This window comes from Electrona antarctica (genome assembly GCF_951216825.1).
Source record: "Electrona antarctica genome assembly, chromosome: 14".
Classification (NCBI taxonomy): domain Eukaryota; kingdom Metazoa; phylum Chordata; class Actinopteri; order Myctophiformes; family Myctophidae; genus Electrona; species Electrona antarctica.
In genome coordinates this window covers 17,186,757-17,210,715 of record NC_136795.1, presented here as the reverse complement: position 1 = coordinate 17,210,715, position 23,959 = coordinate 17,186,757, and positions in this window count along the sequence as shown.

Sequence of the window (23,959 nt, the reverse complement as noted above, 5' to 3'; positions counted from 1 at the left end):
AAAAAAAACTTCAGCAAGGGAATGCGGCTGTTCATTCGGTCATGGTGATGCTTATTGAGTGCTACTGGAGTTGGTGTGCATTCAAGTATGCATTGCATTTGTACCTTGTGAATGTCTGTCTGACTGTAGGTGTGTTGAAGGGAGTTGAAGTTGACTGCTGGGAGTTGAAGTCATCGCTCTTGTGTAACAAGAATAAATACTGACATCTGCAGTGACGTGCACTGAGATGGAAGATCACCTGACTCTCACTTCTGAACAATGGGAAAGGACACGCGCACGGCGCACACACACAGAGATTGGATTTGCAAACTTTTGGGAACATTCTGATTTCAATCATTCCATAGCTCCTACCTCCCAACACTTACCCTAATTGGGGACACCAATATTGGCTCCAAATGTGGCCTATATCAGGAACAAGCGTGCACGCGCACACGTCACTCACTCACTAACTCACTCACTCACTCACACACGTCACTCACACACACACACACACACACACACACACACACACACACACACACACACACACACACACACACACACACACACACACACACACACTGTGTGTGCAGACTGAAATCGATAGACGTCCCTGTGTTTTTCCTATGCTTATTGTAAGCGTGAAGACCAGGTAACATTGATGTGGACAAAGGCACATGTGTTTTATGTGTCATGTTTACTAAGCTGTCCTCAACCAAAGTGTAGTTTCTTCCCAGCCACTAGCTGTCTCTGGACTCTTTTCTACTTTAAAGTTTGAATATTTTATTGATTTACTTGTTTATGTTTCTGTCTGTATATGACTCAAGGAAGAGGATGATTTGGAGTTTAACTCTGCATGGTGTTCCCTATATTGGGCATGTCATAGCATAGGTAAACATTTCTCTCTTTTCATAGCCAATGTACAAGCTCACAACCCTTTGCACCATAATAATGCAGTGGTTCCCAAAAATTTTCACGTCAAGGACCCCCAAATTGACAGTAATTACTCCTCAGACCCCCATTTGAAAAGATGTGCCAGGGAATAAGAGAACATTTTTACAGCTCTAGCAGTGATTCTCAACAACCCTCAGTTTGATATGCAATATGCTACAGACCCCCATCTAATGGCATTTCTATCTCTGAGACCCCACTTTGTATTGTTAAATCAATGTAAATTTTACTGAGAGTGTACAAATGGAACCAAATGGATCCGTCAGGGTCCATTTGGTTCTATACACACTCAGAGTTACAGACCCATAAGGGTCCATTTGGTTCCTAACTATCATTTAGCTGGGGACCCCCTGGAACTCCCTCAAGGACCCCTGGGGGTCCCCGGACCCCACTTTGGGAACCACTGCCATAATGGATTGTGAGCTGGTCGATTGCCTGTTTGTTATTCGTCATACAACACACTAAAAAAGACAAGTAGTTATTATATAGGATATTAAATCAGGGGGAGCTAATCATTTGCTACAGGCAGCAACAGGACAAAAAATGTTTGCTTGGTTTAATGTGTGTGGCGCTGGATGGGAGCGGTGCAGCCAAAGGAACATCACTAGGTCGGCTCGATTTGATCTCAAAGGATGAACCTTTACTATTAATGGAAAACAGAAAGCCGGGATCAGAGGCAATCTCATCTTTGATATATGGAAATGTAATGAGATGGCAGAGTGCACCGTGAAGACTCACGGTACAGCAAAGAGCCTGATTTATCTAATCAGAATGATTAGATAAGGGGAGTGAGTATGCACAGAGACAGAGTAACGATGAGTGAAAATGGCCTGGAATGAAATGAAAACAAAAAGAGTTGCGTGCCACATTTATCAGCATTTATTTTTGAAAGACGCAAGAATACCGGGCCAAAGCTGCAATGATTTGTGCACAGTGAATGTTAATCAAGAGAGCACACATTCTAATTTGCATTTGAATTGTTTTAGATTGCATAGATCAATGCTGCCCTTGTACATTTGTTTGTAATAGTTTGATGAATGAGCCCTGGAAAGTGTTTTCTTTTCCACACGGCACCTGTAACCTCACACGCACGCACGCACGCACGCACGCACACACGCACACACCGTGATCACAGGAGCTCCATCAACGCAACAACCACTGTTTAAAAGACAGCTGGATCGATAATAGTGTTGATGTCAGTGTTTATTTCTTTCGGTGTTAATGAGAAACAGCAGCAAGAACCACAGGATTCATATTAGTTTTTATAGCTGAATCTATCTGCCCCCTGTTATTATATGTGGCAAACATTGTACATTTAAAACCTTTCAGAAAATAGAAAAAATAATCTCCCACCTGCAACCATAATATTGTAATAATATTGTAATCATCTGTCCACATGATCCAGACATTGTGGGTTCATACCCCACTCTGCTTCTCACTCTGAAACTTCACTTTTAAGAAAGAAGAAGATAAAAAACACCCGGAAACCTCACTCAGTCTGGCAAAGGTAATGATGGTGGAGTGGATAGATCGCTCATACCTGTCCTGGATGTTTGCACTGCAGCACTTGCAGGTTCAAGCCTCATACCACCACTTACTGGATCCACCGGGAGGAGGAAAACAACTGAGAAATAGATAGAAGTAGACTAGTTTCTAGGTGAAAGTGCTTTTTTGACGTGCCAATATCTGCCATTAAGCCCCATTGTAAATTTCTCAAATTTGAAAGCATATATTTCTAAAACTATGAAACATTTCAAAGATTCCTTTTCAGGCAAACATGGCCACCGTAAGATGAACCTAAATAGGTTTGAATGGGGTTTCTAGGTGTAAGTATGTAGGACTAGTAGCATGCCAAAGTTTGTGCTATTGCCATTGAGAATGCATTGGGCGTTTAAGTTAAATAACTCCGAAACTACAAAACATTTCAAAATAAAATCACTCGAGACCATGGGTTATAGCCCATGCGGTCTCAAACAGGCATACAATAGCATGCCGTATAATAGTTTCTAGGTGAAAGTGCTTTTTTGACGTGCCAATATCTGCCATTGAGCCCCATTGTAAATTTCTCAAATTTGAAAGCTATTTCCATTGAGAATGCATTGGGCGTTTAAGTTAAATAACTCCGAAACTACAAAACATTTCAAAGTCAAAAGTTCCAGCATGTGTCTGAACAGTAAGCTGAATTATAAAAAGTGTGAATGGAGTTTCTAGGTGAAAGTGCTTTTTTGACGTGCCAATATCTGCCATTGAGCCCCATTGTAAAACTCTCAAATTTGAAAGCACTATATTTCTAAAACTATGAAACATTTCAAAGATTCCTTTTCAGGCAAACATGTCCACCGTAAGATGAACCTAAGTAGGCTCTAATGGGGTTTCTAGGTGTAAGTATGTAGGACTAGTAGCATGCCAAAGTTTGTGCTATTGCCATTGAGAATGCATTGGGCGTTAAAGTTAAATAACTCAGAAACTACAAAACATTTCAAAGTAAAAAGTTCCAGCATGTGTCTCCACAGTAAGCTGAATTATAAAAAGTGTGAATGGAGTTTCTAGGTGAAAGTGCTTTTTTGACGTGCCAATATCTGCCATTGAGCCCCATTGTAAAACTCTCAAATTTGAAAGCACTATATTTCTAAAACTATGAAACATTTCAAAGATTCCTTTTCAGGCAAACATGTCCACCGTAAGATGAACCTAAGTAGGCTCTAATGGGGTTTCTAGGTGTAAGTATGTAGGACTAGTAGCATGCCAAAGTTTGTGCTATTGCCATTGAGAATGCATTGGGCGTTAAAGTTAAATAACTCAGAAACTACAAAACATTTCAAAGTAAAAAGTTCCAGCATGTGTCTCCACAGTAAGCTGAATTATACAACGTGTGAATGGAGTTTCTAGGTGAAAGTGATTTTGACGTGCCACTATCTGCCATTATAAATTTCTCACATTTAAAGCACTATATTTCTAAAACTATGAAACATTTCAAAGATTCCTTTTCAGGCAAACATGTCCACCGTAAGATGAACCTAAATAGGTTTGAATGGGGATTCTAGGTGTAAGTATGTAGGACTAGTAGCATGCCAAAGTTATATATTTTTTTCGGACGGCATACTATAGCATGTCGTTTTTCGTGATTTTGGACTATTTGAAAAAAAGATGAAAATCATGAAAAAACGACATACTATAGTTCATGGCTTCGGACGGCATACTATAGCATGTCGTTTTTCATGATTTTGGAGGATTTGAAAAAAAGATGAAAATCATGAAAAAACGACATACTATAGTCCATGGTTTGGGACGGCATAATATATTGTGTCATATTTTCATGATTTTGGGAGACTATGTCAGAGCCAGGACTTGAACCAGCAGCCTCCTGATTACCAGGCAGGCTCTGTACCCAGTGAGCCAGTGTGCATGCTGTTCTTAAAAGGCCCAATAGATAATGACAGAAGAGCCAGAGACTTGTTTCCATTGTGGTTCATAAACATTCGAGCGTCTAGAGATAAACAACAGCAAAAAAAACAATAGACAAATCTCCTGTTATTTTATTTTTTGTATTTTATTTTTGTATCAATGTTGTACTCAAAGGGAACAGCAGACTGCGTTGTGGCAGGTAGCAAGTAGATCAGTGACTTAGCACACTGGCTGCATGATCTGGAGATAGTGGGTTCAAACCCCACTCAAATCTTTACTTGCCAAAATCTGCCATTGACCCCCATTCTGAATTTCTCAAATTTAAAAGCACTATATTTCTAAAACTATGAAACATTTCAAAGATTCCTTTTCAGGCAAACATGTCCACCGTAAGATGAACCTAAGTAGGCTTGAATGGGGTTTCTAGGTGTAAGTATGTAGGACTAGTAGCATGCCAAAGTTTGTGCTATTGCCATTGAGAATGCATTGGGCGTTAAAGTTAAATAACTCAGAAACTACAAAACATTTCAAAGTAAAAAGTTCCAGCATGTGTCTCCACAGTAAGCTGAATTATAAAAAGTGTGAATGGAGTTTCTAGGTGAAAGTGCTTTTTTGACGTGCCAATATCTGCCATTGAGCCCCATTGTAAAACTCTCAAATTTGAAAGCACTATATTTCTAAAACTATGAAACATTTCAAAGATTCCTTTTCAGGCAAACATGTCCACCGTAAGATGAACCTAAGTAGGCTCTAATGGGGTTTCTAGGTGTAAGTATGTAGGACTAGTAGCATGCCAAAGTTTGTGCTATTGCCATTGAGAATGCATTGGGCGTTAAAGTTAAATAACTCAGAAACTACAAAACATTTCAAAGTAAAAAGTTCCAGTATGTGTCTCCACAGTAAGCTGAATTATACAACGTGTGAATGGAGTTTCTAGGTGAAAGTGATTTTGACGTGCCACTATCTGCCATTATAAATTTCTCACATTTAAAGCACTATATTTCTAAAACTATGAAACATTTCAAAGATTCCTTTTCAGGCAAACATGTCCACCGTAAGATGAACCTAAATAGGTTTGAATGGGGATTCTAGGTGTAAGTATGTAGGACTAGTAGCATGCCAAAGTTATATATTTTTTTCGGACGGCATACTATAGCATGTCGTTTTTCGTGATTTTGGACTATTTGAAAAAAAGATGAAAATCATGAAAAAACGACATACTATAGTTCATGGCTTCGGACGGCATACTATAGCATGTCGTTTTTCATGATTTTGAAGGATTTGAAAAAAAGATGAAAATCATGAAAAAAACGACATACTATAGTCCATGGTTTGGGACGGCATAATATATTGTGTCATATTTTCATGATTTTGGGAGACTATGTCAGAGCCAGGACTTGAAACAGCAGCCTCCTGATAACCAGGCAGGCTCTGTACCCAGTGAGCCAGTGTGCATGCTGTTCTTAAAAGGCCGAATAGATAATGACAGAAGAGCCAGAGACTTGTTTCCATTGTGGTTCATAAACATTCGAGCGTCTAGAGATAAACAACAGCAAAAGAAACAATAGACACATCTCCTGTTATTTTATTTTTTGTATTTTATTTTTGTATCAATGTTGTACTCAAAGGGAACAGCAGACTGCATTGTGGCAGGTAGCAAGTAGATCAGTGACTTAGCACACTGGCTGCATGATCTGGCCTGGAGATAGTGGGTTCAAACCCCACTCAAATCTTTACTTGCCAAAATCTGCCATTGACCCCCATTCTGAATTTCTCAAATAAAAAGCACTATATTTCTAAAACTATGAAACATTTCAAAGATTCCTTTTCAGGCAAACATGTCCACCGTAAGATGAACCTAAGTAGACTTGAATGGGGTTTCTAGGTGTAAGTATGTAGGACTAGTAGCATGCCAAAGTTTGTGCTATTGCCATTGAGAATGCATTGGGCGTTAAAGTTAAATAACTCAGAAACTACAAAACATTTCAAAGTAAAAAGTTCCAGCATGTGTCTCCACAGTAAGCTGAATTATACAACGTGTGAATGGAGTTTCTAGGTGAAAGTGATTTTGACGTGCCACTATCTGCCATTATAAATTTCTCACATTTAAAGCACTATATTTCTAAAACTATGAAACATTTCAAAGATTCCTTTTCAGGCAAACATGTCCACCGTAAGATGAACCTAAATAGGTTTGAATGGGGATTCTAGGTGTAAGTATGTAGGACTAGTAGCATGCCAAAGTTATATTTTGTTTTCGGACGGCATACTAAAGCATGTCGTTTTTCGTGATTTTGGACTATTTGAAAAAAAGATGAAAATCATGAAAAAACGACATACTATAGTTCATGGCTTCGGACGGCATACTATAGCATGTCGTTTTTCATGATTTTGGAGGATTTGAAAAAAAGATGAAAATCATGAAAAAACGACATACTATAGTCCATGGTTTGGGATGGCATAATATATTATGTCATATTTTCATGATTTTGGGACACTATGTCAGAGCCAGGACTTGAACCTGCAGCCTCCTGATTACCAGGCAGGCTCTGTACCCAGTGAGCCAGTGTGCATGCTGTTCTTAAAAGGCCGAATAGATAATGACAGAAGAGCCAGAGACTTGTTTCCATTGTGGTTCATAAACATTTGAGCGTCTAGAGATAAACAACAGCAAAAGAAACAATAGACAAATCTCCTGTTATTTTATTTTTTGTATTTTATTTTTGTATCAATGTTGTACTCAAAGGGAACAGCAGACTGCCTTGTGGCAGGTAGCAAGTAGATCAGTGACTTAGCACACTGGCTGCATGATCTGGAGATAGTGGGTTCAAACCCCACTCAAATCTTTACTTGCCAAAATCTGCCATTGACCCCCATTCTGAATTTCTCAACTTTAAAAGCACTATATTTCTAAAACTATGAAACATTTCAAAGATTCCTTTTCAGGCAAACATGTCCACCGTAAGATGAACCTAAGTAGGCTTGAATGGGGTTTCTAGGTGTAAGTATGTAGGACTAGTAGCATGCCAAAGTTTGTGCTATTGCCATTGAGAATGCATTGGGCGTTAAAGTTAAATAACTCAGAAACTACAAAACATTTCAAAGTAAAAAGTTCCAGCATGTGTCTCCACAGTAAGCTGAATTATAAAAAGTGTGAATGGACTTTCTAGGTGAAAGTGCTTTTTTGACGTGCCAATATCTGCCATTGAGCCCCATTGTAAAATTCTCAAATTTGAAAGCACTATATTTCTAAAACTATGAAACATTTCAAAGATTCCTTTTCAGGCAAACATGTCCACCGTAAGATGAACCTAAGTAGGCTTGAATGCGGTTTCTAGGTGTAAGTATGTAGGACTAGTAGCATGCCAAAGTTTGTGCTATTGCCATTGAGAATGCATTGGGCGTTAAAGTTAAATAACTCAGAAACTACAAAACATTTCAAAGTAAAAAGTTCCAGCATGTGTCTCCACAGTAAGCTGAATTATAAAAAGTGTGAATGGAGTTTCTAGGTGAAAGTGCTTTTTTGACGTGCCAATATCTGCCATTGAGCCCCATTGTAAAACTCTCAAATTTGAAAGCACTATATTTCTAAAACTATGAAACATTTCAAAGATTCCTTTTCAGGCAAACATGTCCACCGTAAGATGAACCTAAGTAGGCTCTAATGGGGTTTCTAGGTGTAAGTATGTAGGACTAGTAGCATGCCAAAGTTTGTGCTATTGCCATTGAGAATGCATTGGGCGTTAAAGTTAAATAACTCAGAAACTACAAAACATTTCAAAGTAAAAAGTTCCAGTATGTGTCTCCACAGTAAGCTGAATTATACAACGTGTGAATGGAGTTTCTAGGTGAAAGTGATTTTGACGTGCCACTATCTGCCATTATAAATTTCTCACATTTAAAGCACTATATTTCTAAAACTATGAAACATTTCAAAGATTCCTTTTCAGGCAAACATGTCCACCGTAAGATGAACCTAAATAGGTTTGAATGGGGATTCTAGGTGTAAGTATGTAGGACTAGTAGCATGCCAAAGTTATATATTTTTTTCGGACGGCATACTATAGCATGTCGTTTTTCGTGATTTTGGACTATTTGAAAAAAAGATGAAAATCATGAAAAAACGACATACTATAGTTCATGGCTTCGGACGGCATACTATAGCATGTCGTTTTTCATGATTTTGGAGGATTTGAAAAAAAGATGAAAATCATGAAAAAACGACATACTATAGTCCATGGTTTGGGACGGCATAATATATTGTGTCATATTTTCATGATTTTGGGAGACTATGTCAGAGCCAGGACTTGAAACAGCAGCCTCCTGATTACCAGGCAGGCTCTGTACCCAGTGAGCCAGTGTGCATGCTGTTCTTAAAAGGCCGAATAGATAATGACAGAAGAGCCAGAGACTTGTTTCCATTGTGGTTCATAAACATTCGAGCGTCTAGAGATAAACAACAGCAAAAGAAACAATAGACAAATCTCCTGTTATTTTATTTTTTGTATTTTATTTTTGTATCAATGTTGTACTCAAAGGGAACAGCAGACTGCGTTGTGGCAGGTAGCAAGTAGATCAGTGACTTAGCACACTGGCTGCATGATCTGGAGATAGTGGGTTCAAACCCCACTCAAATCTTTACTTGCCAAAATCTGCCATTGACCCCCATTCTGAATTTCTCAAATAAAAAGCACTATATTTCTAAAACTATGAAACATTTCAAAGATTCCTTTTCAGGCAAACATGTCCACCGTAAGATGAACCTAAGTAGACTTGAATGGGGTTTCTAGGTGTAAGTATGTAGGACTAGTAGCATGCCAAAGTTTGTGCTATTGCCATTGAGAATGCATTGGGCGTTAAAGTTAAATAACTCAGAAACTACAAAACATTTCAAAGTAAAAAGTTCCAGCATGTGTCTCCACAGTAAGCTGAATTATAAAAAGTGTGAATGGACTTTCTAGGTGAAAGTGCTTTTTTGACGTGCCAATATCTGCCATTGAGCCCCATTGTAAAATTCTCAAATTTGAAAGCACTATATTTCTAAAACTATGAAACATTTCAAAGATTCCTTTTCAGGCAAACATGTCCACCGTAAGATGAACCTAAGTAGGCTTGAATGGGGTTTCTAGGTGTAAGTATGTAGGACTAGTAGCATGCCAAAGTTTGTGCTATTGCCATTGAGAATGCATTGGGCGTTAAAGTTAAATAACTCAGAAACTACAAAACATTTCAAAGTAAAAAGTTCCAGCATGTGTCTCCACAGTAAGCTGAATTATAAAAAGTGTGAATGGAGTTTCTAGGTGAAAGTGCTTTTTTGACGTGCCAATATCTGCCATTGAGCCCCATTGTAAAACTCTCAAATTTGAAAGCACTATATTTCTAAAACTATGAAACATTTCAAAGATTCCTTTTCAGGCAAACATGTCCACCGTAAGATGAACCTAAGTAGGCTCTAATGGGGTTTCTAGGTGTAAGTATGTAGGACTAGTAGCATGCCAAAGTTTGTGCTATTGCCATTGAGAATGCATTGGGCGTTAAAGTTAAATAACTCAGAAACTACAAAACATTTCAAAGTAAAAAGTTCCAGCATGTGTCTCCACAGTAAGCTGAATTATACAACGTGTGAATGGACTTTCTAGGTGAAATTGATTTTGACGTGCCACTATCTGCCATTATACATTTCTCACATTTAAAGCACTATATTTCTAAAACTATGAAACATTTCAAAGATTCCTTTTCAGGCAAACATGTCCACCGTAAGATGAACCTAAATAGGTTTGAATGGGGATTCTAGGTGTAAGTATGTAGGACTAGTAGCATGCCAAAGTTATATTTTTTTTCCGGACGGCATACTATAGCATGTCGTTTTTCGTGATTTTGGACTATTTGAAAAAAAGATGAAAATCATGAAAAAACGACATACTATAGTTCATGGCTTCGGACGGCATACTATAGCATGTCGTTTTTCATGATTTTGGAGGATTTGAAAAAAAGATGAAAATCATGAAAAAACGACATACTATAGTCCATGGTTTGGGACGGCATAATATATTGTGTCATATTTTCATGATTTTGGGAGACTATGTCAGAGCCAGGACTTGAACCAGCAGCCTCCTGATTACCAGGCAGGCTCTGTACCCAGTGAGCCAGTGTGCATGCTGTTCTTAAAAGGCCGAATAGATAATGACAGAAGAGCCAGAGACTTGTTTCCATTGTGGTTCATAAACATTCGAGCGTCTAGAGATAAACAACAGCAAAAGAAACAATAGACAAATCTCCTGTTATTTTATTTTTTGTATTTTATTTTTGTATCAATGTTGTACTCAAAGGGAACAGCAGACTGCGAAGTGGCAGGTAGCAAGTAGATCAGTGACCTAGCACACTGGCTGCATGATCTGGAGATAGTGGGTTCAAACCCCACTCAAATCTTTACTTGCCAAAATCTGCCATTGACCCCCATTCTGAATTTCTCAAATTTAAAAGCACTATATTTCTAAAACTATGAAACATTTCAAAGATTCCTTTTCAGGCAAACATGTCCACCGTAAGATGAACCTAAGTAGACTTGAATGGGGTTTCTAGGTGTAAGTATGTAGGACTAGTAGCATGCCAAAGTTTGTGCTATTGCCATTGAGAATGCATAGGGCGTTAAAGTTAAATAACTCAGAAACTACAAAACATTTCAAAGTAAAAAGTTCCAGCATGTGTCTCCACAGTAAGCTGAATTATAAAAAGTGTGAATGGACTTTCTAGGTGAAAGTGCTTTTTTGACGTGCCAATATCTGCCATTGAGCCCCATTGTAAAATTCTCAAATTTGAAAGCACTATATTTCTAAAACTATGAAACATTTCAAAGATTCCTTTTCAGGCGAACATGTCCACCGTAAGATGAACCTAAGTAGACTTGAATGGGGTTTCTAGGTGTAAGTATGTAGGACTAGTAGCATGCCAAAGTTTGTGCTATTGCCATTGAGAATGCATAGGGCGTTAAAGTTAAATAACTCAGAAACTACAAAACATTTCAAAGTAAAAAGTTCCAGCATGTGTCTCCACAGTAAGCTGAATTATAAAAAGTGTGAATGGACTTTCTAGGTGAAAGTGCTTTTTTGACGTGCCAATATCTGCCATTGAGCCCCATTGTAAAATTCTCAAATTTGAAAGCACTATATTTCTAAAACTATGAAACATTTCAAAGATTCCTTTTCAGGCGAACATGTCCACCGTAAGATGAACCTAAGTAGACTTGAATGGGGTTTCTAGGTGTAAGTATGTAGGACTAGTAGCATGCCAAAGTTTGTGCTATTGCCATTGAGAATGCATTGGGCGTTAAAGTTAAATAACTCAGAAACTACAAAACATTTCAAAGTAAAAAGTTCCAGCATGTGTCTCCACAGTAAGCTGAATTATAAAAAGTGTGAATGGACTTTCTAGGTGAAAGTGCTTTTTTGACGTGCCAATATCTGCCATTGAGCCCCATTGTAAAATTCTCAAATTTGAAAGCACTATATTTCTAAAACTATGAAACATTTCAAAGATTCCTTTTCAGGCAAACATGTCCACCGTAAGATGAACCTAAGTAGACTTGAATGGGGTTTCTAGGTGTAAGTATGTAGGACTAGTAGCATGCCAAAGTTTGTGCTATTGCCATTGAGAATGCATTGGGCGTTAAAGTTAAATAACTCAGAAACTACAAAACATTTCAAAGTAAAAAGTTCCAGCATGTGTCTCCACAGTAAGCTGAATTATAAAAAGTGTGAATGGACTTTCTAGGTGAAAGTGCTTTTTTGACGTGCCAATATCTGCCATTGAGCCCCATTGTAAAATTCTCAAATTTGAAAGCACTATATTTCTAAAACTATGAAACATTTCAAAGATTCCTTTTCAGGCAAACATGTCCACCGTAAGATGAACCTAAGTAGGCTTGAATGGGGTTTCTAGGTGTAAGTATGTAGGACTAGTAGCATGCCAAAGTTTGTGCTATTGCCATTGAGAATGCATTGGGCGTTAAAGTTAAATAACTCAGAAACTACAAAACATTTCAAAGTAAAAAGTTCCAGCATGTGTCTCCACAGTAAGCTGAATTATAAAAAGTGTGAATGGACTTTCTAGGTGAAAGTGCTTTTTTGACGTGCCAATATCTGCCATTGAGCCCCATTGTAAAATTCTCAAATTTGAAAGCACTATATTTCTAAAACTATGAAACATTTCAAAGATTCCTTTTCAGGCAAACATGTCCACCGTAAGATGAACCTAAGTAGGCTTGAATGGGGTTTCTAGGTGTAAGTATGTAGGACTAGTAGCATGCCAAAGTTTGTGCTATTGCCATTGAGAATGCATTGGGCGTTAAAGTTAAATAACTCAGAAACTACAAAACATTTCAAAGTAAAAAGTTCCAGCATGTGTCTCCACAGTAAGCTGAATTATAAAAAGTGTGAATGGAGTTTCTAGGTGAAAGTGCTTTTTTGACGTGCCAATATCTGCCATTGAGCCCCATTGTAAAACTCTCAAATTTGAAAGCACTATATTTCTAAAACTATGAAACATTTCAAAGATTCCTTTTCAGGCAAACATGTCCACCGTAAGATGAACCTAAGTAGGCTCTAATGGGGTTTCTAGGTGTAAGTATGTAGGACTAGTAGCATGCCAAAGTTTGTGCTATTGCCATTGAGAATGCATTGGGCGTTAAAGTTAAATAACTCAGAAACTACAAAACATTTCAAAGTAAAAAGTTCCAGCATGTGTCTCCACAGTAAGCTGAATTATAAAAAGTGTGAATGGACTTTCTAGGTGAAAGTGCTTTTTTGACGTGCCAATATCTGCCATTGAGCCCCATTGTAAAATTCTCAAATTTGAAAGCACTATATTTCTAAAACTATGAAACATTTCAAAGATTCCTTTTCAGGCAAACATGTCCACCGTAAGATGAACCTAAGTAGGCTTGAATGGGGTTTCTAGGTGTAAGTATGTAGGACTAGTAGCATGCCAAAGTTTGTGCTATTGCCATTGAGAATGCATTGGGCGTTAAAGTTAAATAACTCAGAAACTACAAAACATTTCAAAGTAAAAAGTTCCAGCATGTGTCTCCACAGTAAGCTGAATTATAAAAAGTGTGAATGGAGTTTCTAGGTGAAAGTGCTTTTTTGACGTGCCAATATCTGCCATTGAGCCCCATTGTAAAACTCTCAAATTTGAAAGCACTATATTTCTAAAACTATGAAACATTTCAAAGATTCCTTTTCAGGCAAACATGTCCACCGTAAGATGAACCTAAGTAGGCTTGAATGGGGTTTCTAGGTGTAAGTATGTAGGACTAGTAGCATGCCAAAGTTTGTGCTATTGCCATTGAGAATGCATTGGGCGTTAAAGTTAAATAACTCAGAAACTACAAAACATTTCAAAGTAAAAAGTTCCAGCATGTGTCTCCACAGTAAGCTGAATTATAAAAAGTGTGAATGGAGTTTCTAGGTGAAAGTGCTTTTTTGACGTGCCAATATCTGCCATTGAGCCCCATTGTAAAACTCTCAAATTTGAAAGCACTATATTTCTAAAACTATGAAACATTTCAAAGATTCCTTTTCAGGCAAACATGTCCACCGTAAGATGAACCTAATTAGGCTCTAATGGGGTTTCTAGGTGTAAGTATGTAGGACTAGTAGCATGCCAAAGTTTGTGCTATTGCCATTGAGAATGCATTGGGCGTTAAAGTTAAATAACTCAGAAACTACAAAACATTTCAAAGTAAAAAGTTCCAGCATGTGTCTCCACAGTAAGCTGAATTATACAACGTGTGAATGGAGTTTCTAGGTGAAAGTGATTTTGACGTGCCACTATCTGCCATTATAAATTTCTCACATTTAAAGCACTATATTTCTAAAACTATGAAACATTTCAAAGATTCCTTTTCAGGCAAACATGTCCACCGTAAGATGAACCTAAATAGGTTTGAATGGGGATTCTAGGTGTAAGTATGTAGGACTAGTAGCATGCCAAAGTTATATATTTGTTTCGGACGGCATACTATAGCATGTCGTTTTTCGTGATTTTGGACTATTTGAAAAAAAGATGAAAATCATGAAAAAACGACATACTATAGTTCATGGCTTCGGACGGCATACTATAGCATGTCGTTTTTCATGATTTTGGAGGATTTAAAAAAAAGATGAAAATCATGAAAAAACGACATACTATAGTCCATGGTTTGGGACGGCATAATATATTGTGGCATATTTTCATGATTTTGGGAGACTATGTCAGAGCCAGGACTTGAACCAGCAGCCTCCTGATTACCAGGCAGGCTCTGTACCCAGTGAGCCAGTGTGCATGCTGTTCTTAAAAGGCCGAATAGATAATGACAGAAGAGCCAGAGACTTGTTTCCATTGTGGTTCATAAACATTCGAGCGTCTAGAGATAAACAACAGCAAAAAAAACAATAGACAAGTCTCCTGTTATTTTATTTTTTGTATTTTATTTTTGTATCAATGTTGTACTCAAAGGGAACAGCAGACTGCGTTGTGGCAGGTAGCAAGTAGATCAGTGACTTAGCACACTGGCTGCATGATCTGGAGATAGTGGGTTCAAACCCCACTCAAATCTTTACTTGCCAAAATCTGCCATTGACCCCCATTCTGAATTTCTCAAATTTAAAAGCACTATATTTCTAAAACTATGAAACATTTCAAAGATTCCTTTTCAGGCAAACATGTCCACCGTAAGATGAACCTAAGTAGACTTGAATGGGGTTTCTAGGTGTAAGTATGTAGGACTAGTAGCATGCCAAAGTTTGTGCTATTGCCATTGAGAATGCATTGGGCGTTAAAGTTAAATAACTCAGAAACTACAAAACATTTCAAAGTAAAAAGTTCCAGCATGTGTCTCCACAGTAGGCTGAATTATAAAAAGTGTGAATGGAGTTTCTAGGTGAAAGTGCTTTTTTGACGTGCCAATATCTGCCATTGAGCCCCATTGTAAAATTCTCAAATTTGAAAGCACTATATTTCTAAAACTATGAAACATTTCAAAGATTCCTTTTCAGGCAAACATGTCCACCGTAAGATGAACCTAAGTAGGCTCTAATGGGGTTTCTAGGTGTAAGTATGTAGGACTAGTAGCATGCCAAAGTTTGTGCTATTGCCATTGAGAATGCATTGGGCGTTAAAGTTAAATAACTCAGAAACTACAAAACATTTCAAAGTAAAAAGTTCCAGCATGTGTCTCCACAGTAAGCTGAATTATACAACGTGTGAATGGAGTTTCTAGGTGAAATTGATTTTGACGTGCCACTATCTGCCATTATACATTTCTCACATTTAAAGCACTATATTTCTAAAACTATGAAACATTTCAAAGATTCCTTTTCAGGCAAACATGTCCACCGTAAGATGAACCTAAATAGGTTTGAATGGGGATTCTAGGTGTAAGTATGTAGGACTAGTAGCATGCCAAAGTTATATTTTTTTTTCGGACGGCATACTATAGCATGTCGTTTTTCGTGATTTTGGACTATTTGAAAAAAAGATGAAAATCATGAAAAAACGACATACTATAGTTCATGGCTTCGGACGGCATACTATAGCATGTCGTTTTTCATGATTTTGGAGGATTTGAAAAAAAGATGAAAATCATGAAAAAACGACATACTATAGTCCATGGTTTGGGACTGCATAATATATTGTGTCATATTTTCATGATTTTGGGAGACTATGTCAGAGCCAGGACTTGAACCAGCAGCCTCCTGATTACCAGGCAGGCTCTGTACCCAGTGAGCCAGTGTGCATGCTGTTCTTAAAAGGCCGAATAGATAATGACAGAAGAGCCAGAGACTTGTTTCCATTGTGGTTCATAAACATTCGAGCGTCTAGAGATAAACAACAGCAAAAGAAACAATAGACAAATCTCCTGTTATTTTTTTTTTTGTATTTTATTTTTGTATCAATGTTGTACTCAAAGGGAACAGCAGACTGCGTTGTGGCAGGTAGCAAGTAGATCAGTGACCTAGCACACTGGCTGCATGATCTGGAGATAGTGGGTTCAAACCCCACTCAAATCTTTACTTGCCAAAATCTGCCATTGACCCCCATTCTGAATTTCTCAAATTTAAAAGCACTATATTTCTAAAACTATGAAACATTTCAAAGATTCCTTTTCAGGCGAACATGTCCACCGTAAGATGAACCTAAGTAGACTTGAATGGGGTTTCTAGGTGTAAGTATGTAGGACTAGTAGCATGCCAAAGTTTGTGCTATTGCCATTGAGAATGCATTGGGCGTTAAAGTTAAATAACTCAGAAACTACAAAACATTTCAAAGTAAAAAGTTCCAGCATGTGTCTCCACAGTAAGCTGAATTATAAAAAGTGTGAATGGACTTTCTAGGTGAAAGTGCTTTTTTGACGTGCCAATATCTGCCATTGAGCCCCATTGTAAAATTCTCAAATTTGAAAGCACTATATTTCTAAAACTATGAAACATTTCAAAGATTCCTTTTCAGGCAAACATGTCCACCGTAAGATGAACCTAAGTAGGCTTGAATGGGGTTTCTAGGTGTAAGTATGTAGGACTAGTAGCATGCCAAAGTTTGTGCTATTGCCATTGAGAATGCATTGGGCGTTAAAGTTAAATAACTCAGAAACTACAAAACATTTCAAAGTAAAAAGTTCCAGCATGTGTCTCCACAGTAAGCTGAATTATAAAAAGTGTGAATGGACTTTCTAGGTGAAAGTGCTTTTTTGACGTGCCAATATCTGCCATTGAGCCCCATTGTAAAATTCTCAAATTTGAAAGCACTATATTTCTAAAACTATGAAACATTTCAAAGATTCCTTTTCAGGCAAACATGTCCACCGTAAGATGAACCTAAGTAGGCTTGAATGGGGTTTCTAGGTGTAAGTATGTAGGACTAGTAGCATGCCAAAGTTTGTGCTATTGCCATTGAGAATGCATTGGGCGTTAAAGTTAAATAACTCAGAAACTACAAAACATTTCAAAGTAAAAAGTTCCAGCATGTGTCTCCACAGTAAGCTGAATTATAAAAAGTGTGAATGGAGTTTCTAGGTGAAAGTGCTTTTTTGACGTGCCAATATCTGCCATTGAGCCCCATTGTAAAATTCTCAAATTTGAAAGCACTATATTTCTAAAACTATGAAACATTTCAAAGATTCCTTTTCAGGCAAACATGTCCACCATAAGATGAACCTAAGTAGACTTGAATGGGGTTTCTAGGTGTAAGTATGTAGGACTAGTAGCATGCCAAAGTTTGTGCTATTGCCATTGAGAATGCATTGGGCGTTAAAGTTAAATAACTCAGAAACTACAAAACATTTCAAAGTAAAAAGTTCCAGCATGTGTCTCCACAGTAAGCTGAATTATAAAAAGTGTGAATGGACTTTCTAGGTGAAAGTGCTTTTTTGACGTGCCAATATCTGCCATTGAGCCCCATTGTAAAATTCTCAAATTTGAAAGCACTATATTTCTAAAACTATGAAACATTTCAAAGATTCCTTTTCAGGCAAACATGTCCACCGTAAGATGAACCTAAGGAGGCTTGAATGGGGTTTCTAGGTGTAAGTATGTAGGACTAGTAGCATGCCAAAGTTTGTGCTATTGCCATTGAGAATGCATTGGGCGTTAAAGTTAAATAACTCAGAAACTACAAAACATTTCAAAGTAAAAAGTTCCAGCATGTGTCTCCACAGTAAGCTGAATTATAAAAAGTGTGAATGGACTTTCTAGGTGAAAGTGCTTTTTTGACGTGCCAATATCTGCCATTGAGCCCCATTGTAAAATTCTCAAATTTGAAAGCACTATATTTCTAAAACTATGAAACATTTCAAAGATTCCTTTTCAGGCAAACATGTCCACCGTAAGATGAACCTAAGTAGGCTTGAATGGGGTTTCTAGGTGTAAGTATGTAGGACTAGTAGCATGCCAAAGTTTGTGCTATTGCCATTGAGAATGCATTGGGCGTTAAAGTTAAATAACTCAGAAACTACAAAACATTTCAAAGTAAAAAGTTCCAGCATGTGTCTCCACAGTAAGCTGAATTATAAAAAGTGTGAATGGAGTTTCTAGGTGAAAGTGCTTTTTTGACGTGCCAATATCTGCCATTGAGCCCCATTGTAAAACTCTCAAATTTGAAAGCACTATATTTCTAAAACTATGAAACATTTCAAAGATTCCTTTTCAGGCAAACATGTCCACCGTAAGATGAACCTAAGTAGGCTCTAATGGGGTTTCTAGGTGTAAGTATGTAGGACTAGTAGCATGCCAAAGTTTGTGCTATTGCCATTGAGAATGCATTGGGCGTTAAAGTTAAATAACTCAGAAACTACAAAACATTTCAAAATAAAAGGTTCCAGCATGTGTCTCCACAGTGTCTCCACAATTATAAAAAGTGTGAGTAGAGCTTTGCCACGTTGTCAGGACCGGGATTCAAACGCAGGACCTTCGGCCTGTCAGGCAGTCTCTGTACCCATTCAGCTGCTCCACTTATCAACACAATGATCCTCAAACATCGTCATGTCAAGGACATCCAAAGTAATAGGTATTTGGCAACAGACCCCCAATCAATGATTCAGATAGAATCTTGTCTGGATTATATGAGGATCATATACACAGTGTCTTAATAGAGGGAGCCACCATGCTCTCTGTAACATATCACAGTTTTAGGGTGTTCTTCTGGACGTCACTCATGGACTGGACTTGAACCCACATCCTGTGGCTCACATAGACAGTGTCTTAACCCAGAGAGCCATCATGCTCTTCGAGAACCTCCTGGCTTATTAGTCTGGGACATACAAACTGAAAACGAATGATTGGAATGTATTCAGCACCCCAGAAAAACCCTATTTACACACGCTCACATTTACACAAGCTCATATTGGCCAATATTTTTCATTCCTTGCTTTTAGCTAAGGTTTATTAAATAAGGTTAGGAAGCGAAGACCGTACGGTGGACTCCATGTTGCTCCCTGAAAGGAAAGAAACATGCGCAATTGAGACCAAGGAAGTTGAACGCGGAAGTGTTGGCTGCATATAGTCCATTGCGCATGTTTCTTTCCTTCCAGGGAGCAAGATGGAGTCCACCGTACGGTCTTCGCTTACTAACCTTATTTAATTAACCTTGCTTTTAGCCTAGGCCCTCCGCGTAGTCCAACTTTTATTGGCTCCCACACAGTTTCCCAAGGGAGTTGGCTTGGAACAAATTGGTAAGTGAAAGTAAATAAACACCTTTATGAAAACATCTGTGAAGAAAGCTAGTGGTAAGCATATTTTTTGCAGGTTTGCAACAATTTTCGCTAACTTTACCTTTATTCATGTTTTTGACAATATACTAACTATAGTTTGTTGTTTTTCATGGTTTTCATATTTTTTTATCGTTGAAAACCATTTTCATCTTTTCTTATCGACAACCTTGAAAAACTACATACTATATAGTATGTTGTTCTTCTGATTTTCATAATGTTTTGTATCGTTAAAAATCATGAAAAACTACATACATAATTTTTCAATATTTGGAACTGAGATGTAGAGGAAAGAAGTAAACATATTGGATATTACTTTATTAATAATTAATATGTAGCCTACATTTTCATAAAACAAGTCCACCTGGCCCGTGGACTGGATATCCACAGCATCTGCAGCTATAACTACAATTCTCACATATCCAGCGCCTGCGCAAATTGGTGTTGTTAAGCATACATGGCAACAGTTTGTGTTGTGTCTGGACTGGCTACATAAAGTGTTGTTGTAGGCTGAAGATCATTAGAATTTAAAGTTGACCCTCCTTCTCTACTGGAGTAAAGGAAGGATGAATTTTCCCAGAAGCCTTGTGGATTGGTGGCGCAAGATGAGCCCTTACTATGCCAAGGCATACCAAGAGATATGGCCGGGTCTTGGCATAATGACATTTCTGTACTACAAATTGTCACATGGGGTAAAGAAAGATGTGAAGGACAGCAAGCCTTAGGACAGCCATGCATGCCACTGTAGCCCAAATGCTCTGAGAGTTAATGTTTCTTGAGGACAAAAATGTAAATTCATGGAATTGAGTTTAACTGACCACTCCACCATAATGATGATCACACCTCTTCCCACTGTGACTGAAATACCTCCAACTGCTAAATTCCACCTTCATGTGCAAATATCTATTTATATGGAACACATTAAAGCAAACCAAAAAATAAATAACAAACAATAATGGGAATCTTTTGATTAACAAGACAGCAACTGTATATTCTGACTCTGAGCCAGTGCCATGAGTGTGGACGGCAATCAACCAACCCAGGAATCAAGATGAAACACTTCAAGAGGAGACTCTTTGGCAGAGCTTGGGAAAGAGCTTTTTGGACTCCACTCTATTTCAACTGTGCCAGCACCACCTTCCTAGGGCTGTCACAATTATTATATAATTGTCAAATTGCAATTATTATAGATAATCACAATTATTTTGTCATAATTGTCATAATCGTTTCCATGTTGAATCTTTGTAACACATTGTAAGCTTGTAGATCATCTATTTCTGCATTTCTTTTTTTTAAGTATAGGCCTATATAGAAATAATGAAAATGTCAGTAATTTCAGGCAAACAGAAATGTATTCTGTATTCATATGTTCCAAAGTTCAATGCCAAAAACACGGTTAAATCGTTAATCGCAATTATTTTCATGACAATTAATTGTCAACTTGAATTTAGTAATCGTGACAGCCCTACCGCAGCCGCTGTCACCCCCCCCCCTCCAGACACACACACAGTCCCCCAATCACAATTTTCTGGAGCCGTCACTGCTGAGGAGTGTCTAGTTGACTGCGTCCCGGTCCAGTAGGAGGAGAAACAGCTGCCACTGCAACAGGAAGCATAGTTACACCGTAAGATCCTGAGTGTTCATTTAGCTCTCACAGGTCCATTTGGTTACATGTGTACACCATCTGAGTTACAAATGGATAAATGAACACTGAGTAGTTTACTGTGTGTGCACACAGGCACTGTGGCTTAACAGCAAGATGCATTCCCCTGAGAGAACAGAATAGGGTCACACGACACACTTTCAGCTCTTGTAAAACTAATAGACCAGGGAAATTAGCCTGTGATTTCACATGAGACTGAACCTGATAAAGTTGCCTCTCCCACCAAAAAGAGAAACAACATACCGGTCCGGTACTCTCCCAGACCCAACCCACCATACTCCATATGGCAAGCCCATTTAGGAGACAGCATTCAATTGGCCTGTGCGATGCCTACCGTCCGTCCAAACTGTTCACCCACCAGTCCATTTCATAGGAAATGTCAGGAAATATATTTGGAATTAAGGATGAACCAAGTAGTTGGTCAAGGGTCAACATTGTGACCTCACAAATTACTCGACCCTTTTTATTAAATTCTTTCATATCTAGTAAATATAAATTAACTGTTTGGCAGAGACATAGAACCGTGATGTGGTATTCCTATTTCCATTAGGTTTACATCTGGTGTGAACCATACGATACAATACGTTATTATTCTGTGGGGAAACTTGTGAACATTAATGGTATAAAGATTTATTTTAAACTTGCAAATTACATCAGTTGTAGTTTTCGATTCAGATTTATAATTGCTCCTGTCTGTTTACACACAGATTTTTGAGGGGCTATCGTCCGTCAAAAGTAAAATAAAAATCACACCTGTGTGAACTGAGTGGTGTAAGGTCTTATATAGACTGATCAGCTGTGGTCTGACGTAATGTCTGACGTAATGAAATCCCACCCGGGTGAACTGGGTGACCGTAGCAACCATGCTCATTTTTTGAGCACAGACAGACAGACAGACAGACTAACAAAGCCAGTTGTAGGAGTGGTTTACACCACTCAATAAGTATTGTAAACAACATTGTTCATGTGGATCTCTGACGTCTGACACTAGTCGTTTATGACATATCTATATGATCCATATCCATATTTGTACACGGTTTCAGCCCGTTTCAACCGCTATTCACTTCCCTTTATAGAAGGCTTGGTTCTGAGAGATTATAGGCTAGCCAATGACATCATCAGTGTCCACATTTGGAGGATCCGAGAACCCTCTTACTTGCAGGATAAAAGAGCAGAAGTTAGATATTTAAAAAGATAATGTAGAATATTATGTGAAAAAAAAGTGTGGATTCCGACCTTATCCTAGTGACAGTGTGCACAAGACATCTGGTCCTGATGGGCCAGGCAGTTTGTGATGTGAGCTCCGGACAGACGCTACCTATTTCAGAGCCACACTGAAAATCTTAACTCTATCTTGGGCTTGTATAAAGGATGGAAAACTCAGCAGAACAAACAGAGAGAAATCCTGAGTGTAGCTGAGTTTAAATTTGGCTATTCAAAAATAGCAGATATAAAGCTCACAACGAGTCACTTTGTGCCACGCTGTGAGCTTGTACTAAGTACATCTGCTATTGTTGAACATTTTTTGAAAAATGTTGAATTCAATTTTGAATTACGAAGAGAAGATGTATAAATGAAAATTGAGTTCAGTTGAAGGATGAATAATGTGACGGTTGACAATGTCCTTGCTACATTTTAAATTACTTATTTTACTCCATTGCCTATTTCTATTTTACTCAAGATACCAGTCTTGTTATTGTATCTGTTGGGTACTCATTGAACCATGCTCCCCTCACTGGTGGTCTCCCTGCAAACCAAAATGTAGTTCCCCTAGCCCCCTACCCTACATCCCTGCTGGACGTTGGGGTCCACAGGGACACAAGGGAGTATATGAACATTGTCAACTGTAGTGTCGCATTATTCATCCTTCAACTCCACTCAACTAAACTTTCATTTATACATCTTCTCTTCATTATCATTTAATCATGTCATCCTCATCCCCTGCTTTTCTCCCAGTATCAGCTTCCTTCCTCCTCTTTCCTGCCCTACCCTAGGCGTGTGTGTGTGTGTGTGTGTGTGTGTGTGTGTGTGTGTGTGTGTGTGTGTGTGTGTGTGTGTGTGTGTGTGTGAGAGAGAGAGAGAGAGAGATTGAGATTCACCTCGGCTTGCTCTCCTCCACATATAAACATCAAAGCCGCACACATCAAAGGGGCTGCACAGTGGCTAGTTTGAATGCACTTATCTCCTCATTCGTGTCTGTCAGCACGCATGCACTGCTCGAGTGCCTGGTCAGCCCTATGAGTTGAAGTCAAGCCGCTCCTTCAAGTTGTCAATACCAGACCACATGTTTACACGATAACAGGCAGGCAGGCAGGCAGGCAGGCAGGCAGGCAGGCAGGCAGGCAGGCTATTGTAGTGCACAGTATACACCACCAGAGGGCAGTTTATGAGATGAACTGACAAAGAGGGCTGGGAGTGTTGAGGACACAAGTTTAATACAATGGATACAGACAGTGAGAAAGAATGGCCTTTCCCTGTCATCTATGGTATTCCTATGGTGCTTCCCTGCCATATAGTGCTAACTTGTTTTCTATGGAGCCTATAGCATGTCGTTGAAAACCATAAACAATATCATACTATAGTACTCCTGAATTGCTGCCCTCCACACTCTCCTATCTGGCATCAGGGTCTCTACATGATCTGCATCTGTGTAGGTGTGCGCTTCTCGCCTTTCCTGGCTTTGCCCTGGCTCCCACAGTGTCACTTTGCATGCCACACTAGTT